The sequence below is a fragment of the Miniopterus schreibersii genome, assembly GCF_964146895.1.
Source record: "Miniopterus schreibersii genome assembly, chromosome: 10".
Taxonomy (NCBI): domain Eukaryota; kingdom Metazoa; phylum Chordata; class Mammalia; order Chiroptera; family Miniopteridae; genus Miniopterus; species Miniopterus schreibersii.
In genome coordinates, this window is record NC_138110.1 from 13,506,179 (window position 1) to 13,521,134 (window position 14,956).

The window sequence follows — 14,956 nt, forward strand, 5'->3', positions numbered from 1 at the left end:
CTTTATCCATGCTTCAGGTGTAGCTTATAAAATAGAGTTTTAGAAGTAGAATTACTGGCTTAAAGAATACAAAAAATTTAACACTTGAGATAGCAATTCTCCACTTCTGCCTTTCCTTTCTGAACAGGAGTTGGCTTAGATGGGATTTGAAGGTTCAGAATATATTAAGTAAATAATCTAAATGTTATCTGTGGCCTTATAATACACGAGAAATAACTGTTCTAGAAATGTTAGCAGTCCTTTCACTTGAACCTCAATTTTGTGTCCATGCAGGGTTTGGGAAGACATTCACATTAGGTTAAGTGTTCCACCTCGTGGCCACTTCCAGCCTTGCATGTGTTCTCAGGATGCTCAGAAATACCTAAAAGATAAAGCAAGCTGGCAGGAGCTACCTCCTTTCTCCAAAAAAGAGTCATGTAGTATAATTGAGTAAACCAACCGCGGTCTGAGTCCTGGCTCTGCGGTCTACCGGCTGCCTCCTAGCATGACCTTCATCATGCTAATGAGCACCGGGAGGCCTGAGTGCTGGTCCCAGCTCTGAGAGGCTGCCCAGGAATGAAGAAGGTTCCTATAGATAGTGTCTAGGCTCCTGTCTACACCAGTGTATGACCCCAGGTCTGAAGCTGGTCATTTTCTATGTGACCGTGACAGTGTGAGCTTCATGGGTGTGAGAGGTGGGGAGGGTTGGGAAGGTGAAACAGGTGGGCGCATCCAGTTGACACCGACAATCACAGCAGCGACCAGTTCATCTCATAAAAACAGAAAACTTCCTCTTCTTAGGGGAGCTTCATGTAGGAGACCAACTCACTGCTGCAACCTTTCAGACCCTGTAGATGAAGGGCTGCCTCTCTCTTGCCAAAGGAAGATGCTCTGGCATCTCAGGGGAGTGCAAAGAGGAGCTTCTCCTCCCCTTTCTAGCTGGAGGCTGGGGCTCACCATGCAGACCAGGGATGCTGGAGAGCAGGCCCTCCCAATAGGATATTTCTTCTCTGCTCTACATCTTAGTGTCATGGGAAGCATCAGACAAAGGTAAGCGTCTGTGTTAACCCTAAATAGCATGCACTTATTATATGTACCTTCACTAACTTGAAGGCAAAGTGCCTGGAACGAATTTGTAAACAAATCTGTGACCTGAGTCACTTCCATCACTCACCATCAGTTAGTGGCAAAGCCTTAAACTCTTGGGCTCCCTGGGAAATCAATAGGGGCATTGTTGAGTGGAAGACTGGCTGGGCACGGCAAAATATATACATTTGACTGTAAACCTTCTGCAGTGTTGTTTCTTTAGTCAGACAAGGGTACTAGGTGATCTAGTTCCTTCCAACTCTCTTCCTCTATGTGCATAGAGATGCACTGCAGCTCCACCCATCACCTCTCAAAAGCCAACTGTTAAACTTTTAGAAATTTTTCAAGCCAGTGGCTAAAACATGAATAACATGAAATTGCTGTCTGAAATATTTACAGCACAGAAGTTGGCATAAGCTATGAATCAGGGCTTTTTTTTTTTTTTTTTTTTTTTTTTGAGAGCTAGTTTACCAGGATACCACTGAATCTGAGCTATTTAACCAAATACCATCCCTGTGCAGGGGACTGTGTTTGGTGTTATGACGCAATCAAACACATGGCCATTTTCCCAGGTGGCATCTGAAATGTGAGGATACATTTTTGTTTGTCAAAATAACATATGGGCACTATAGGCATTTAACAAACAGAGGCTTGTGGTGATAAATATTTTACAATGCATGTGATAGTTTCTCCAAAGGAAGAAACATTTCCAAAATGTCAAGAGCCACCCCATTGAGAAACAGAGCAAGTGGTACAAATATATTCTAATGCCAATCTGTGTGCCTGTGCCTCCTTTGAGCCCCTACAGGAAACCACGTTTGTATGAAAATTACCGTCCATGGGCCTAGCTAATAGAAGCAGATGGGGCGTTATCCCAAAGAGAAGACTGGTGACAAGTCATTTCCTAACTTCCTAAACTTGCTCTCCAAGTGTCACGTGTCCTTTCCTCTTGAATGTTTCTTTATCTCATTGCTTATGACAATTTCCTTTTAGCCTAGTTCTTCTATTGACACATTTTTACCTAAGTGATATAAAAATGTTAATGTTTTTGGCTATGAAATAAGCTGGAAAATTCAATTATATACCAAAGTAAATTTCCATATGATGTAAATGAGAATATGTCCTAAGAAACAAACAACTTACTATAAATGCCCTCGTGATGGCTCACCTGGCTCTATCGTTTGGACTAAAGGAACAGCGCAATAGCACAGGTACTTATCTAAAATAAATAAAGAACAGCTACTTGTAAAGCCAATATCCTAACAGATGTAAAAGAATCAAGTATCCGTCAAATGGCCACGTAGAAAAGCAAAATAATTTGTTATTTTGGTTATTTTAATGTTCCCTTAAATATAAATATACTTTTGGTGTGTATAAAGTCACACATTTTTAAAGATGCTCAGAATATCACTTTCCAAAGATATTCACACATAACCCAAACGCTGTTCATTATGTAAAAAATACTGAAAAACATTACCCACAATGAGATGCTAAAATGTTAACTTGAAGTAGTTCCTAGATTGGTTCCGTTCAATTGCCAAAGCCTGGCTTTACTTAGAGGCTCCGCATTCTGAGTTGTTGCTACAAAAAGAAACTATCACCTATGAAAGAAGTGATTGTGTTATTATGCCATCTGCATAAGACACGTACAGTATCGCACAATGACCCCCGAGTCAGAGTTCATGGGAAATCTATTAAACGATGAAAATTTTTTTTAAAGCTAATAAAATCCACAGCATCAACACGGATCACAGGCAATATTTTTTTACCATAATGCTTCAAAAAGTAACTTCAAACTCTATGTATGTTTTCCTTTAACACATAAATAAGTACCTCTAAGAGTACTTTTATTTACAGAGATTCCACAAGCATGATTAAGAACCTTAAAAAAGGCCCTCAGTAATACATCACATTTTTCAGAATGTGCAGTTTTAAAATATAAAGCTTTGGAATACAGGAAAGTTGAACAAAAATACACAAATTAAACTAGTTTGTTATTCCTCAAAGAAATGAGTAAGATGTTACCGCACTTATGAAATCCACTCAACTTTTTTACAAAATAAACACCTGTAAAAAGGAGCTGGCCGGTAGGCCGGTGTCTGGCGCCATCTACTGGAAAGCAGCCATAACTTGTCCCTACATGTTTCTTCAGCTACGTAGTGTGTAAATTATTGTTTAATTTACATAAGAAATATGTGTTTAGGTAAATATGACTGGAAAGTAATTTGTAAATGTAAAAAATGATTACTGTGTCGAGAGTGGTGCTTTGTTCTTTTTGAATGGCCAAATCTTTTTAAAGAAAATATGTTAATCTACATATTTATAGAACAGAAGTACAGAAACTTAAAAGACTTGAGCAAGATGGGAAAATAAATGGCATCAGGATTGAAAATCAATCTCTTAAAGTCACTTACCACAAGGAGGCTGGAATTATGGACTGTCATGGATCTGGTGCTGGTGACCAAAAGTCCTCTGGCCAGGCAAAATTAGACTGTTTCCCCCACTCTTTGTAATTAATGCTGGTTATCTAGCATAACATAAATCCAAGATCTCCTATGAATTACCATTATGGAAAATTGACTATAACAGATTTACCACCTGGTGGTAACAGGAAAAAACTTTCAAAGCATTCTTCGAATTATCAAACAAAAAATAAATACATGATGCCTATTTCACTGGACTAGAAGTTCCCAGGATCAACTGTGCTGGGAGCATGAGGCTCAGAGCTTTGGCTGAGCTATGGAGATGGCCACCTTGTGGGAGGCTGGGCACTGAGAATGTGATGTGCTAGTGGCTTTCTTGGTAGCCATTCTTATGAATGCTCCTTTCCCACACACTGTATACTGAGGGCCAAGGACATGCCTTAGGTATGCCTGTAGGTATCTTTTCCTCCATGGATCCTATGGAACTGCAATCATATATCCCTGTTTGTTTGTTTCACACCTGTTCCCATGAAAACTGACATTAAACTATCTCTATTCTGTTCCCCACTCTGTACACAGTTGCCAGCACAATGCCTGATACAGTGGCACCTGATATGCATGGTCCTCATACAGTAGTCACTCAATGAATATTTTAATTAATTAATTAATTAATTAATTATAGACCTGGGCAAAAAAGGGGGGCCCGAGAGGGGGGACTTAGGAAAACAGAAAGAGGACAATGAAGGAACAGGTGAAAGACCAATCCAGAGGCCTATTTATTGGCCTTTATATGAGGACCAGAAATTGTTCTATGCATTAATTTGCAGACCTGAGCAATATTTTAAAATTTCAACTGATATTCGATAGAAAACACAATGTTCTTTGCTAGGGGAGTCCTTACAAATGGCTGAAAGCTAACACACTACAACACCTGGTGTGTCAGCAAGATTCAACCAGAGAAACAGAACCAGTAGGAGGGATGTATATAGTATGGGATTTACTGACACAATTTGATCAAATGGGATTGTGGGAGCTGGCTGAACAGTCTATGTGAGGCTTTTGTTCCTTGTGCTGGGCCCGAGTGAGTGGGGCTGGCACTTGCGAAGTTCAGATGGGTGTGGGTGGGAAAGAGCAAGGAAAAACTGGAACCTGCTGGGACGAGATGGAACATATATGACAAGCCGGACCCCACCTCTCACTGCCCTCAACCTGAATGAAGAGAGTGGCCCATAGGTGAAGCTGGCACCCTTGTCCCAAAGCTAAACGCTCAGCCCTGGCACAGGAGCTGGAGGAGTTGTGGGCCTGGCTCCTGCCCACCAACCAGGTGAGCCAGCAAAGGAGCAAGACCATGCCTGTACAGAATGGCCCCTGGTGCCCCGCTCCCACTTTCTAAGCATGAAAGCAATTTGCTACAGCTTCGCCTCTCCCTTCCAAACCCTGCATGTAAGTGCTCTCGTAGGTGATGCCAGCTCGGTGGGGAATTCTGCAGGGCAGGGGAGTCTGGAAATTTTTAATAGAATTCATCTACCAGTGAAGCAGCTTTCTTTGCAGGAAGCTTTTCAACTGCAAAATCAATTTCTCTTCATAGATATAAGGCTCGAGATTATTCAGTTCTTCTTGCTTGTGCTTTGTGTTTTCTATCCCTTAAGAAGCATGTTCATTTCTTCTAACTAGTTGAATTTACTCGCTTAATGTTGTTTGTAACATTTCATTCTGTCCTTTTAATGGAGGTGGACCTTTAAGGATGTCTCCTCTTTTCAATGCTGGAATGAGCCCCTGCCACCTTGGATCCAATTACTCCCATTTCATGTAGGTCGCCCCACTCAGTGGCCATAGCTCCCGCCGAGGGGTCTTGCCTGCAGAGAAAAGCAATCACAGAGCTCATCATGGATGCCAGGGTTCTTCTCACAAATGAGCTTCTCTCAGTGTTGGTGAAAACTATGTCTCCTGGACCACCCTGTCGTAGGAGAATAAGTCTGAAATGATAAATCCACTGTAACAGTCCAACCGCCCTGAGCCGTGCTATGTGTGGAATGATTCTCACGCACCTAAGCCACCATGACCTTAGCTAATAAGATTGTTCTAAAATCATCACATCTTCATTCTTATAACTTTACATTGACATTGATACAAGTAGGCGTCTCGCTGTAGATGTTATTCTCTTTAATTATAAATATCATTTCAGTACTTGAATATGTTGGACTTTGTAAAGTTTGATTCCAGGTCAGGAGAAGATGAAGACTGTCCGACTGAGCAAGCAGATTCCATTCAAGGCAAAGTCTTAGTGAGATGCATTCGCTTGAATGAGATCCCTTGTCTTCCCTGGGGATATTCAATAGATTATTCACCTGTAGTTATAATAAAATAAAACAGAGTGAAAAGGCAACCTATGGGATAGGAGAAAATATTTGCAAACCATATATTGGAAAAGGGTTAATTTTCAGAGTATTTAAGAAATTCCTGCAATTCAATAACAAAGAAGACTAATAACCCAATTTTTAAAATAGGCTAGGGAGATGAAAGATGGCAGCGGACTGAATGGAAGCTACACTGACACTCTCCCGGGACCAAACTGGAATTACAACTAAAACATAGAAAAACCATCCTGCATAATCAACTGAAGACGAGCTGGAAAACACCCTCATAACCAAGGAGGAAAAGTGGAGACCACCTATAGACTGGTAGGAAGTGCAGAGGTGCCAGAGGGCTGGCTGGGCTCCCACAGGCAGCAGCTGAAGGCCGGGAGGGAGATCTCAACTGTGGGGCTTCCCACTGAGGACTCTGGGGCCTAAACCCCAGGCTGGGCTTCCCAGCCCAGAGCACTAGAACTGAGACAGGTGCCCACATAACATCTGGCTGTGAAAAGCAGCTAGGTTTCTGTCTGCCAGGGAGAGACAAATGGAAACACAGGCACCCTCTGAAAGGGCCAATGCACAGTTTTGTGTGCAGCCACTCACCATAGGCTCCAACGGAGGGAGGGCAGAGTGGACTAGGGCTGTGTGAAAGGAGTCCAGAGTCATGGGATCTGGAGATAGAGCTCAGAGGGCAGCCATCTGGATTCCGGTGCTGAATCCTTCCTCCAGACTGCAGAGGACATCTTTCTCAGGCAGACAATTTGCTGCTTTTGCCTAGAAGGGAAAGCAATTGCCCCACCCTGCTGGAAAACCTCTCGCCCTACCCAGAAGAGATTCTATAGCCTGAGGCTTGTTAACAGAATCAGATTAATTAGCCTGCAGGAGGCAGAGGCAGACCTCAGAGTGTTTTGAGTCTTTGCCTGATCTGCTTCTGGACCCAAGCCTTGCAAAAGCAGACTTTGGTGTGCATCTTGGTCCTGTCCAACTTTTCCCTGCCCCAACAGAGGAGACCTCAAGCTAAGGGTTGTTGATAGCTCCAAACAGGGTACTCAGGGCCAGTCACAAACTGCGTCTGACATTGGCCTGCACCACAGACCCTCCAAAAAGACTGAGAGTCCTAGCAGATCTACCTAATACATAGAAACAAACCCAAACAGGCAGCCAAAATGGGAAGATGAAAAAACAAACCCCAAATGAAAGAACAAGAGAAGCCTCCAGAAAAAGAGCTAAATGAAATAGAGATGAGCACTTTATCAGATATAGAGTTCAGAATACTGATTTTAAGGATGCTCAACAGCATGAAAAAAGATATGGAAACTATGAAGGAAATTAAGAATGACATAGCAGAAATAAAGAATACATTGGAAAGGATAAACAGCAGATTAGAGGAAGCTGAGGATCAGATCAGTGAATAAGAAGACGGTAGAAAAAATCACTCAATCAAAGATCCAAAAAGAAAAAACAATTTAAAAACAGGAGGACAATTTAAGGGAGCTGTGGAACAATAATTGTATTATAAGAATGCTAGAAGAGGTTGAAAATAAGCAAGGGTTAGAGAACCTGTTTGAAGAAATAATGGCAGAAAACTTCCCTAATCTGGTGAAGGAAAAAGTCACACAAGTTCAGGAAGCACAGAAAGTCCCAAGCACGAAGAATCCAAAGAGGCCCACGCCCAGACACATCATAATTAAAATGCCAAAAATTCAAGACAAAGGGAGAATCTTAAAGGCAGCAAGAGAAAAACAATGTGTTACCTACAAAGGAGCGCCTATAAAGTTGTCAGCTGACTTCTCATCAGAAACTCTACAGGCCAGAAGGAAATGGCATGAAGTATTTCCGTCAAGGCTGTCATTCAAAATAGATGGTGAAATAAAGAGCTTCCCAGACAAAAAAAAAGGCTAAAGGAGTTTATCACCCCCAAACCAGCATTGCAGGAAATGTTAAAGGGACTGCTGTAATAAGAAGAAGAAATAGAGAAACATAGGCATAAAGATTTAAAATGGTAATAAATAAGGACCTATTAATAAAAACCTTAAGGACTTTAAGGGAGAGATCAAAGCAATACAGTCATAATCATGGACTTTAACACCCCACTGACTTCACTGGATAGATCTTCCAGACAAAAAGTCAACACAGAAACAGCGACTAAATGGCACACTAGATGAGATAGATTTAATTTATATTTACAGAACATTTCACCCCAAAGCTGCAGAATATACATTTCTCTCAAGTGCACATGGGTCATTCTCAACCATAGACCACATGTTTAGGACAGAGAACAAGTCTCTACAAGTTCAAAAAGATTGAAACCATATCAAACATCTCAGATCACAATGGCATGAAATTAGAAATCAAGTACAGTAAAAACACTCAAAAACATTCAAACACATGGAGACTAAATAGCATGTTATTAAACAATGAATGGGTTACCAATAAGATCAAGAAAGATATCAAAAACTTCCTGGAAACAAATGAACACACAACAACCCAAAATCTATGGGACACAGCAAAAGCGGTCCTAAGAGGGAAGTTCATTGCACTGCAAGCCTACCTCAGAAAGCAAGAGAAATTTTTAGTAAACTATCTAACCCTACAACTTAAAAGTATTAGAAAACTCCCCTGTGAAGCCATCCAGACCATGGCTTTTGTTTGTCGAGAGTTTTTTTTATTACTGTTTCGATTTCATCAGTTGTTATTGGCCTATTCAGGTTTTCTGATTCCTCCTGATTCAGTTTTACATGATCTCACTCATATGTGGAATCTAATTAACAAAAAAGACTGAGGAACAAAATAGATCCAGAGACACAGAAGCATGGAACAGACTGATGAATCTCAGTAGGAAGGCAGGGTGGGGTAGTAGGTGGGGAGAGATTAATCAAAGAACTTATATGCATATATGCATAACCCATGGACACAGACAATAGTGTGGTGAAGGCCTGGGGGGCAGATGTGGGGTGGAGGGGATCAATGGAGAAAAGAAGGGGGGACATCTGTAATACTTTCAACAATAATGATAAATTTTAAATAAATAAATAAATAAATCGACAGATAAATAAATATAAAAAATGGGCTAAAGACATGAATAGACATTTCTCCAAAGAAGACACACAGATGGCCAACAGGTATATCAAAAGATGCTCAATATCAGTAATCGTAAGGGAAATGTAAATCAAAACCACAATGAGATATCATCTTACACTCGTTAGAATGGCTGTTACAGTAAACCATCGATATTGTGGACCTCGATTTAACGGACTTTGGACTTAACTGACAAAATTCCAGGTCCCTATGTCATATGTGAAAATTAACACCCTGTTAATTTTTAAATGCTTTTAACCAAAATTTGTTTATAATTAAATTAACAGGGTTTTTTGTTGTTATTAATTCACTGTTATTTTTAACACATCTTAGCGAATAAGCCATATGTTGGAGAAAACACTGTAGTAATTTCACCTACATAAATCAATATTACATACCTACAACTATAGTTTACATATTGAAATCCAAGAGTCACCACTTGTAAACATTGTTCTGAGAATGATTAGCACTTGATCACACCGCATCTCCAGTGGTAATTAGTTCTGTTGCCACATGGTGTGACTTTCTGCAGCAGTTTTCATTCTTGCAGGATGATGTTCCCTGGTGCTCTAAGCCAGGCCCCAGCCACGTGCGTTTGTTTACTGGAGGTCACTGGTGAATGCACACATTCACTAGACCTATTCAGTATAAATTTAAAAGTACAGTCATACATAGAGAAAACTTTTCTGTGAAATTAAACTTTTCATACATACTTAATTTTAATTACACAAACGTGTCTACATAAGTAAATACAGGTGGGGGCACCTGCACAGGTTGCAGGCTCAATCCCCAGTAGGGGGAGTGCAGAAAGAAGTAGATCAAAGTTTTGTCTCACATTGATGTTCTTTCTCCCTCTCCCCTCCTCTCTCTCTAAAATCAATTTAAAAATCTTAAAAAAAAAAAAAAAAGGCACTCCCAATGGCCGAATCTGGAACAATTTGAGGAACAACATAAAGATTGTAGAGGGTTATAGCCCTCAGAATAAATCACTACCCAAGAGTCAAAAAAAAAGTTGACATTGAGAAAAACAAAGGGCAAGAGAAAGAATGGTCAACATGCACAGAAGATTGTATTCTTCCTGTTTTGGAGGTTAGAATAACTTCAGAGTAAAAAAAAAAAAAAAGAAAGCTGCTGCATTTACAGTCACAGGAGTACATGTGCTGTACATCTCGGTGTTTGCATCCTGATGGCATGCAGCTTTCGCTTCCTCTTAGCTCAGAAACTCATTAAGACTTCCCAGAACAGAGACCATAATGAGTCATCAGAACAAAAGCCAAATGGAAACACAGAAAACGATTGTGTGTTTTTTCTTTTTTAAAATATGTATTTCAGAAAGACGAAGGGAGAGAGGGAGAGAGAGAGAGAAACACCAGTGATGAGAGAGTCGTTGATCAGCTGCCTCCTGCAAGCCCCCTGCTGGGGATGGAGCCCACAACCTGGGCATGTGCCCTGACCAGGGAATCGAACAGCGAGCTCCTGAATCCTAGGTCAATGCTAACCGCTGAGCCACACCAGCCAGGCAGAAAAAGATTTTTATAAAATGTGCATCTTCTATATCTGAATGCAAAACAGTCATCATTCTAAAGTGTGTCATATCTACCTGCTATATCAACCCTGTACAAGTGTGACTTCATTCTGGGGGGGAAAAAAGGTTTTTTACACCACTCTCCCTTTTTAAATCATAGCAGTAGAAAACGATACAGTGTATTTATGAAGTGTGATTAGGAATATCTTTATAGGGTGTGCTGCTGTTCATGAGAAGGCTCTCAAATGGACACTCTCGGGCTTCCAATCATTTTGTGACTTTTTAATTTTTTTAAATATATCTTTATTGATTTCAGAGAGAGGAAAGGAGAGGGAGAGAAAGAGTTAGAAACATCAATGGTGAGAGAGTCATTGATCAAGCCCGCATCTGGGCATGTGCCCTGACCAGGAACCAAACCCCGATCACCTGGATCCCAGGTCAACGCTCAACCACTGAGCCACGCCAGGCTGGGCTCATTTTGTGACTTTTTAAGTTAAGAGATGAAAAGCTGTTGTGAGAGCTGAAGTTAGCCCTCCTAAGGATGAAAAATGGTTTTCATCAGTTTTATTGTTATCAGCAGAGAATCAACATGCCTTGTACACGTTAAGGTGAGAAGAACAAGATTGTGCTTTCAAAATATTAAAAAGCCATAGGACGCTTTTGTTGAGGTGTAATTTAAAGCAGGAACAATTTTATCTCCATGTTGTCCATGTTCTTTCAGGAACAAGAAAATAGGAGCAAAATCTGAGTAAGGTGACAGTTTTAACTTGTATGTTATTTAGTGGGGGTGGGAATCTTTATAAACTTTGCTAAGTTGGTTAAATCAACATATATTGAATATCCAGATGAGGTATTGTTCTAAGCAAAATAGAAGAATTAGCTTCTTTCTCCGGGGGAGGGGGGGCCTGGGGGGGAATTGCCATTAATCTCCAAAAAAAAAAAAAAAAAAGAAAGAAAGAAAGGAAATGATTGTCCTGTGGGTCCTGGCTTTCCAACCTCTTTGCTATCTCAGGGAACAAAACCGAACGCTGTACCTTTTTTCATGGCACGTTTCCTTCACGCTTTGGGCCCCCTGTTCAGATTGCTGTGTCCGAGTTTCTGCCTGTAGCATTGTCCCTTTAGTCTTCCCTTCCTGTGAGAGTCCCCTTCCAAACCTGGCCTCCACTCCATCATCACCACACAGCCCTCTGAATTCTGGTTCTCGTTTGGCCCATTCAGTATCAGTTGTGCCCACGGGGGTTCTCCCCCAGGCCATGCCTGAATGGAGTTCCATTCCGTGTGGAGTCCTGAATAAATGGGAAAGGAGTTAAGGGGTATAGACTGAGTTCTTCCATACTTTTCTACTCCAGCAGATACACTAGAGGTAAGTGACATAAAAAAATCTATTTAGCTCAAAATATTTCTCAGAAACAAGCCATCAATCAGAGGTTGATTTATGTCGACAGCTCCATTGAATATTGCAAATACACAGAGGAGGGTTGATCGTATTGGCTATTTACATTTTAAGTCAATATCCAGTTTAGTTTAAAATGTAGTTTTGTTTGAAAAGAGAAGACAAGCCCTGGCTGATGTGATTCAGTTGGCTGGGTGGCATCCCATGCACCAAGAGGTCTCCAGTTTGATTCCTGGTCAAGGCACATGCCCAGGTTTCGGGCTCAATCCCCAGAAGGGGGGCATGAGGGAGGCAGCCAATCCGTGCTTCATTCTCATCCGTGTTTCTCTCTCCCTGCCTCTCTCTAAAATCAATGAAAACAAAATTTTTTTTAAATTAAATGTAAATTAAAAGTGAAGACAAGGTCAATTGGAATTGCCAGGCAGGTCTGCATGAACATTCATAAAGTGGACTTCAGAGTGCCTAATGAGACTGGCAGGCAGGGGGCACTCAATAAACGTTTCAGAAAGAAAAACAGAAATAACTAAAAGACAAATGGCCTTGTTTGCAAACTCATCATCGCAAGTTAGAACCAGGGGCAAAATTAGGGAAGCTGCCAGTATAGACCATGCTCATGGTGGGGGATACTGACCATAATCAAGATGCCAGTTCTCTCTAAATTTATCTAGAGGCAGCTTCTGTTGGGTCGGCAGCATTGGGAGCTTGCCCCGGTGTGTCCCCGGAGCCTGCCGGGCCCGTTGTCCTCCGGCCCGGCCCGCGGGCCGAGCTCCTGCAGCCTGCGCGGCAAGCGGACTGGGCCCCGTGAAGCACCTGCCCTTCCTCTGCCGCAGCCAAGTGGTGCGGGCCTTTGGCCGCGGCTCCAAGCAGCTGGGCATCCCCACAGCTAACTTTCCTGAACAAGCGGTAGATAATCTTGCAGCTGATGTGTCCACTGGCATCTATGACGGATGGGCCAGTGTTGGGAGTGGAGATGTCCATTAGATGGTGTGAGCATAGGATGGAACCCACACTACAAGAATACAAAAAAGTCGGTGGAAACTCACATCATGCAGACCTTCAAGGAGGACTTTCGTGGGGAAATCCTCAATGTGGCCCTCGCTGGCTACCTCAGACCAGAAAAGAACTTTGATTCTCTAGAGTCACTTATTTCAGCAATTCAAGGTGATATCGAGGAAGCTAAGAGACGACTAGATTTACCAGAACATTTGAAACTCAAAGAAGACAATTTCTTCCAGATTCCTAAAAGCGAAATAATGAATGGCCACTGGTGAAAAATCATCGTCCTCACTGACTCATTTGCTGTTCTCTAGTGTTTTACTGCTCATGACTATGTAGTTTCATCTTGATTGTATTTTAAGAACCAAAAATTTTTCTGTAGCAGTGAATTAGTTTAAACAGTACAATGTAATTATTGTGCTTCATGTTCAATTAAACCCACCATGCTGTAATACTAAAAAGATTCGTTTTAAAAATCAAGATTCTTTTTATGTAATATGTTGACTAAAATTTACCACTAGAAAGGTCTTAACTGTCTTAAAAGGAAATGAAGTGAATAAAGCTATGGGTAAAAAGGCAAGTCACTAGTTTGAGACGAAAATGAATTCTCATGGTAAAATACTAGCACGCATGTGCTTATATAGCGTGTGCTGCTACACAGAAGGTTGTAAAAGTAAATGTATTAAACAGGTTTGATAGTTTATTATAAACCTAAGGGGGAAAATTCATACTTGATATTTTTGATATTTGGTGCATTAATATATTACTACAAACATGAAGACTCACTTGATATTTTTGATATTTGGTGCATTAATATATTACTACAAACATGAAGACTCACTTGATATTTTTGATATTTGGTGCATTAATATATTACTACAAACATGAAGACTCATGAAATTTAGTCATTTCCTTGATGAGGTCAAATTGTCATATTGTTGCCCTGCTGGCGTGGCTCCATCGGTTGGGTGTCGTCCTGTGCACTGAACGGTTGCATCAGGCAGCTGATCCATGCTTCACTCTCTCACATCAATGTTTCTCTTCCTCTAAAAATCAATGCAAAATATCCTGTGGGATTTTTTTTGTTGTTTTTTTACAGCTGCCTCAGTTCTGATTGTCTGGATTCCCTCTACCTGTCAGGGTTTTTTTGGTTTGTCTTTTAAAATATTACAATGAGTGTGTTTTTTTGAAAAAAATAAAATAAATTAAAATAAATAAATAAGTTTATCTATAAACGCAATAAGATTAACTTGAAATTTCATTAAGGCTTTGTGTGAAACTTACCATGCCAAAGTTCAATTTCACTTGGAAGAGCAAAGAACCAAGAAATCAAAAAATTCTTATAAAAAAAATAGAGGCTGTTTTTACTGTAAAAAATATTACTATAAATTCTAATGACTAAGAAAGATATTGTGATTTTGACACAATAAAGACAAAAGATAGTTCAATCATATTAGAAAATAAATATGGAAACACAATGTATCACCGGAGCTATCACTACCAATCAGTATGAAAGAAAGAACTATTCAATAAATGCTTTGGGGTCAATTAGCTATCCATATAAAAAATGATCATTTAGATTCCTAAATTCACACTATACATAAAAGTCTATTTTAGGTGAACTAGGCGGTCACCTCTGGGGACACTGGAGCGGAAATCAATCAGAAAGAAGAGACATAGAGCCTCAGCTCTACCTGTAAAATGTTTTATGTTGTATGTCCAAAATCTAAGACAAACATAACAATGTTATTTGTAAGATCTAGCTAGCGGTAATTAAGTATTCATCTTATTTTCAGGTTTTGTATATTTGGAATAATTTCATGGGAAGTAAAATACCTTTGGCGTTTAATAAACATGCATGGTTCTGAAATTATAATAAATAAAACTTTTGGTATGAGACAATGGGTTCTATCCACACACTTCATTAAAAATGTTAAAAACAAAGGCACGGGAGTCTATACTTTCCGTTTCAGATGAATAAATTCTAGAAATCTGCTGCGCAACACTGTTCCTATAGTTGACAAGACTGTATTGTGGATTTAAAAATTCATCAAGAGGATAGATTTCACATTAAGTGTTCCTACAATATAAATAATAAATTAAATAATAAATAAATAATAAA

General features: G+C 40.3%; 1 pseudogene across 1 annotated transcript in view; it reads left to right on the top strand.

Annotated features, from left to right (window-relative positions):
• The window catches only part of LOC308562836 (riboflavin kinase pseudogene), a 104,166-nt pseudogene extending 91,057 nt beyond the window's left edge, over window positions 1-13,109 (top strand). Inside the window, exon 2 of the transcript in view lies at window positions 12,507-13,109. The product of the transcript in view is annotated as a riboflavin kinase pseudogene (transcript). The remainder of the gene's footprint in view (window positions 1-12,506) is intronic.
• The last annotated feature ends 1,847 nt before the right edge of the window (window positions 13,110-14,956 follow it).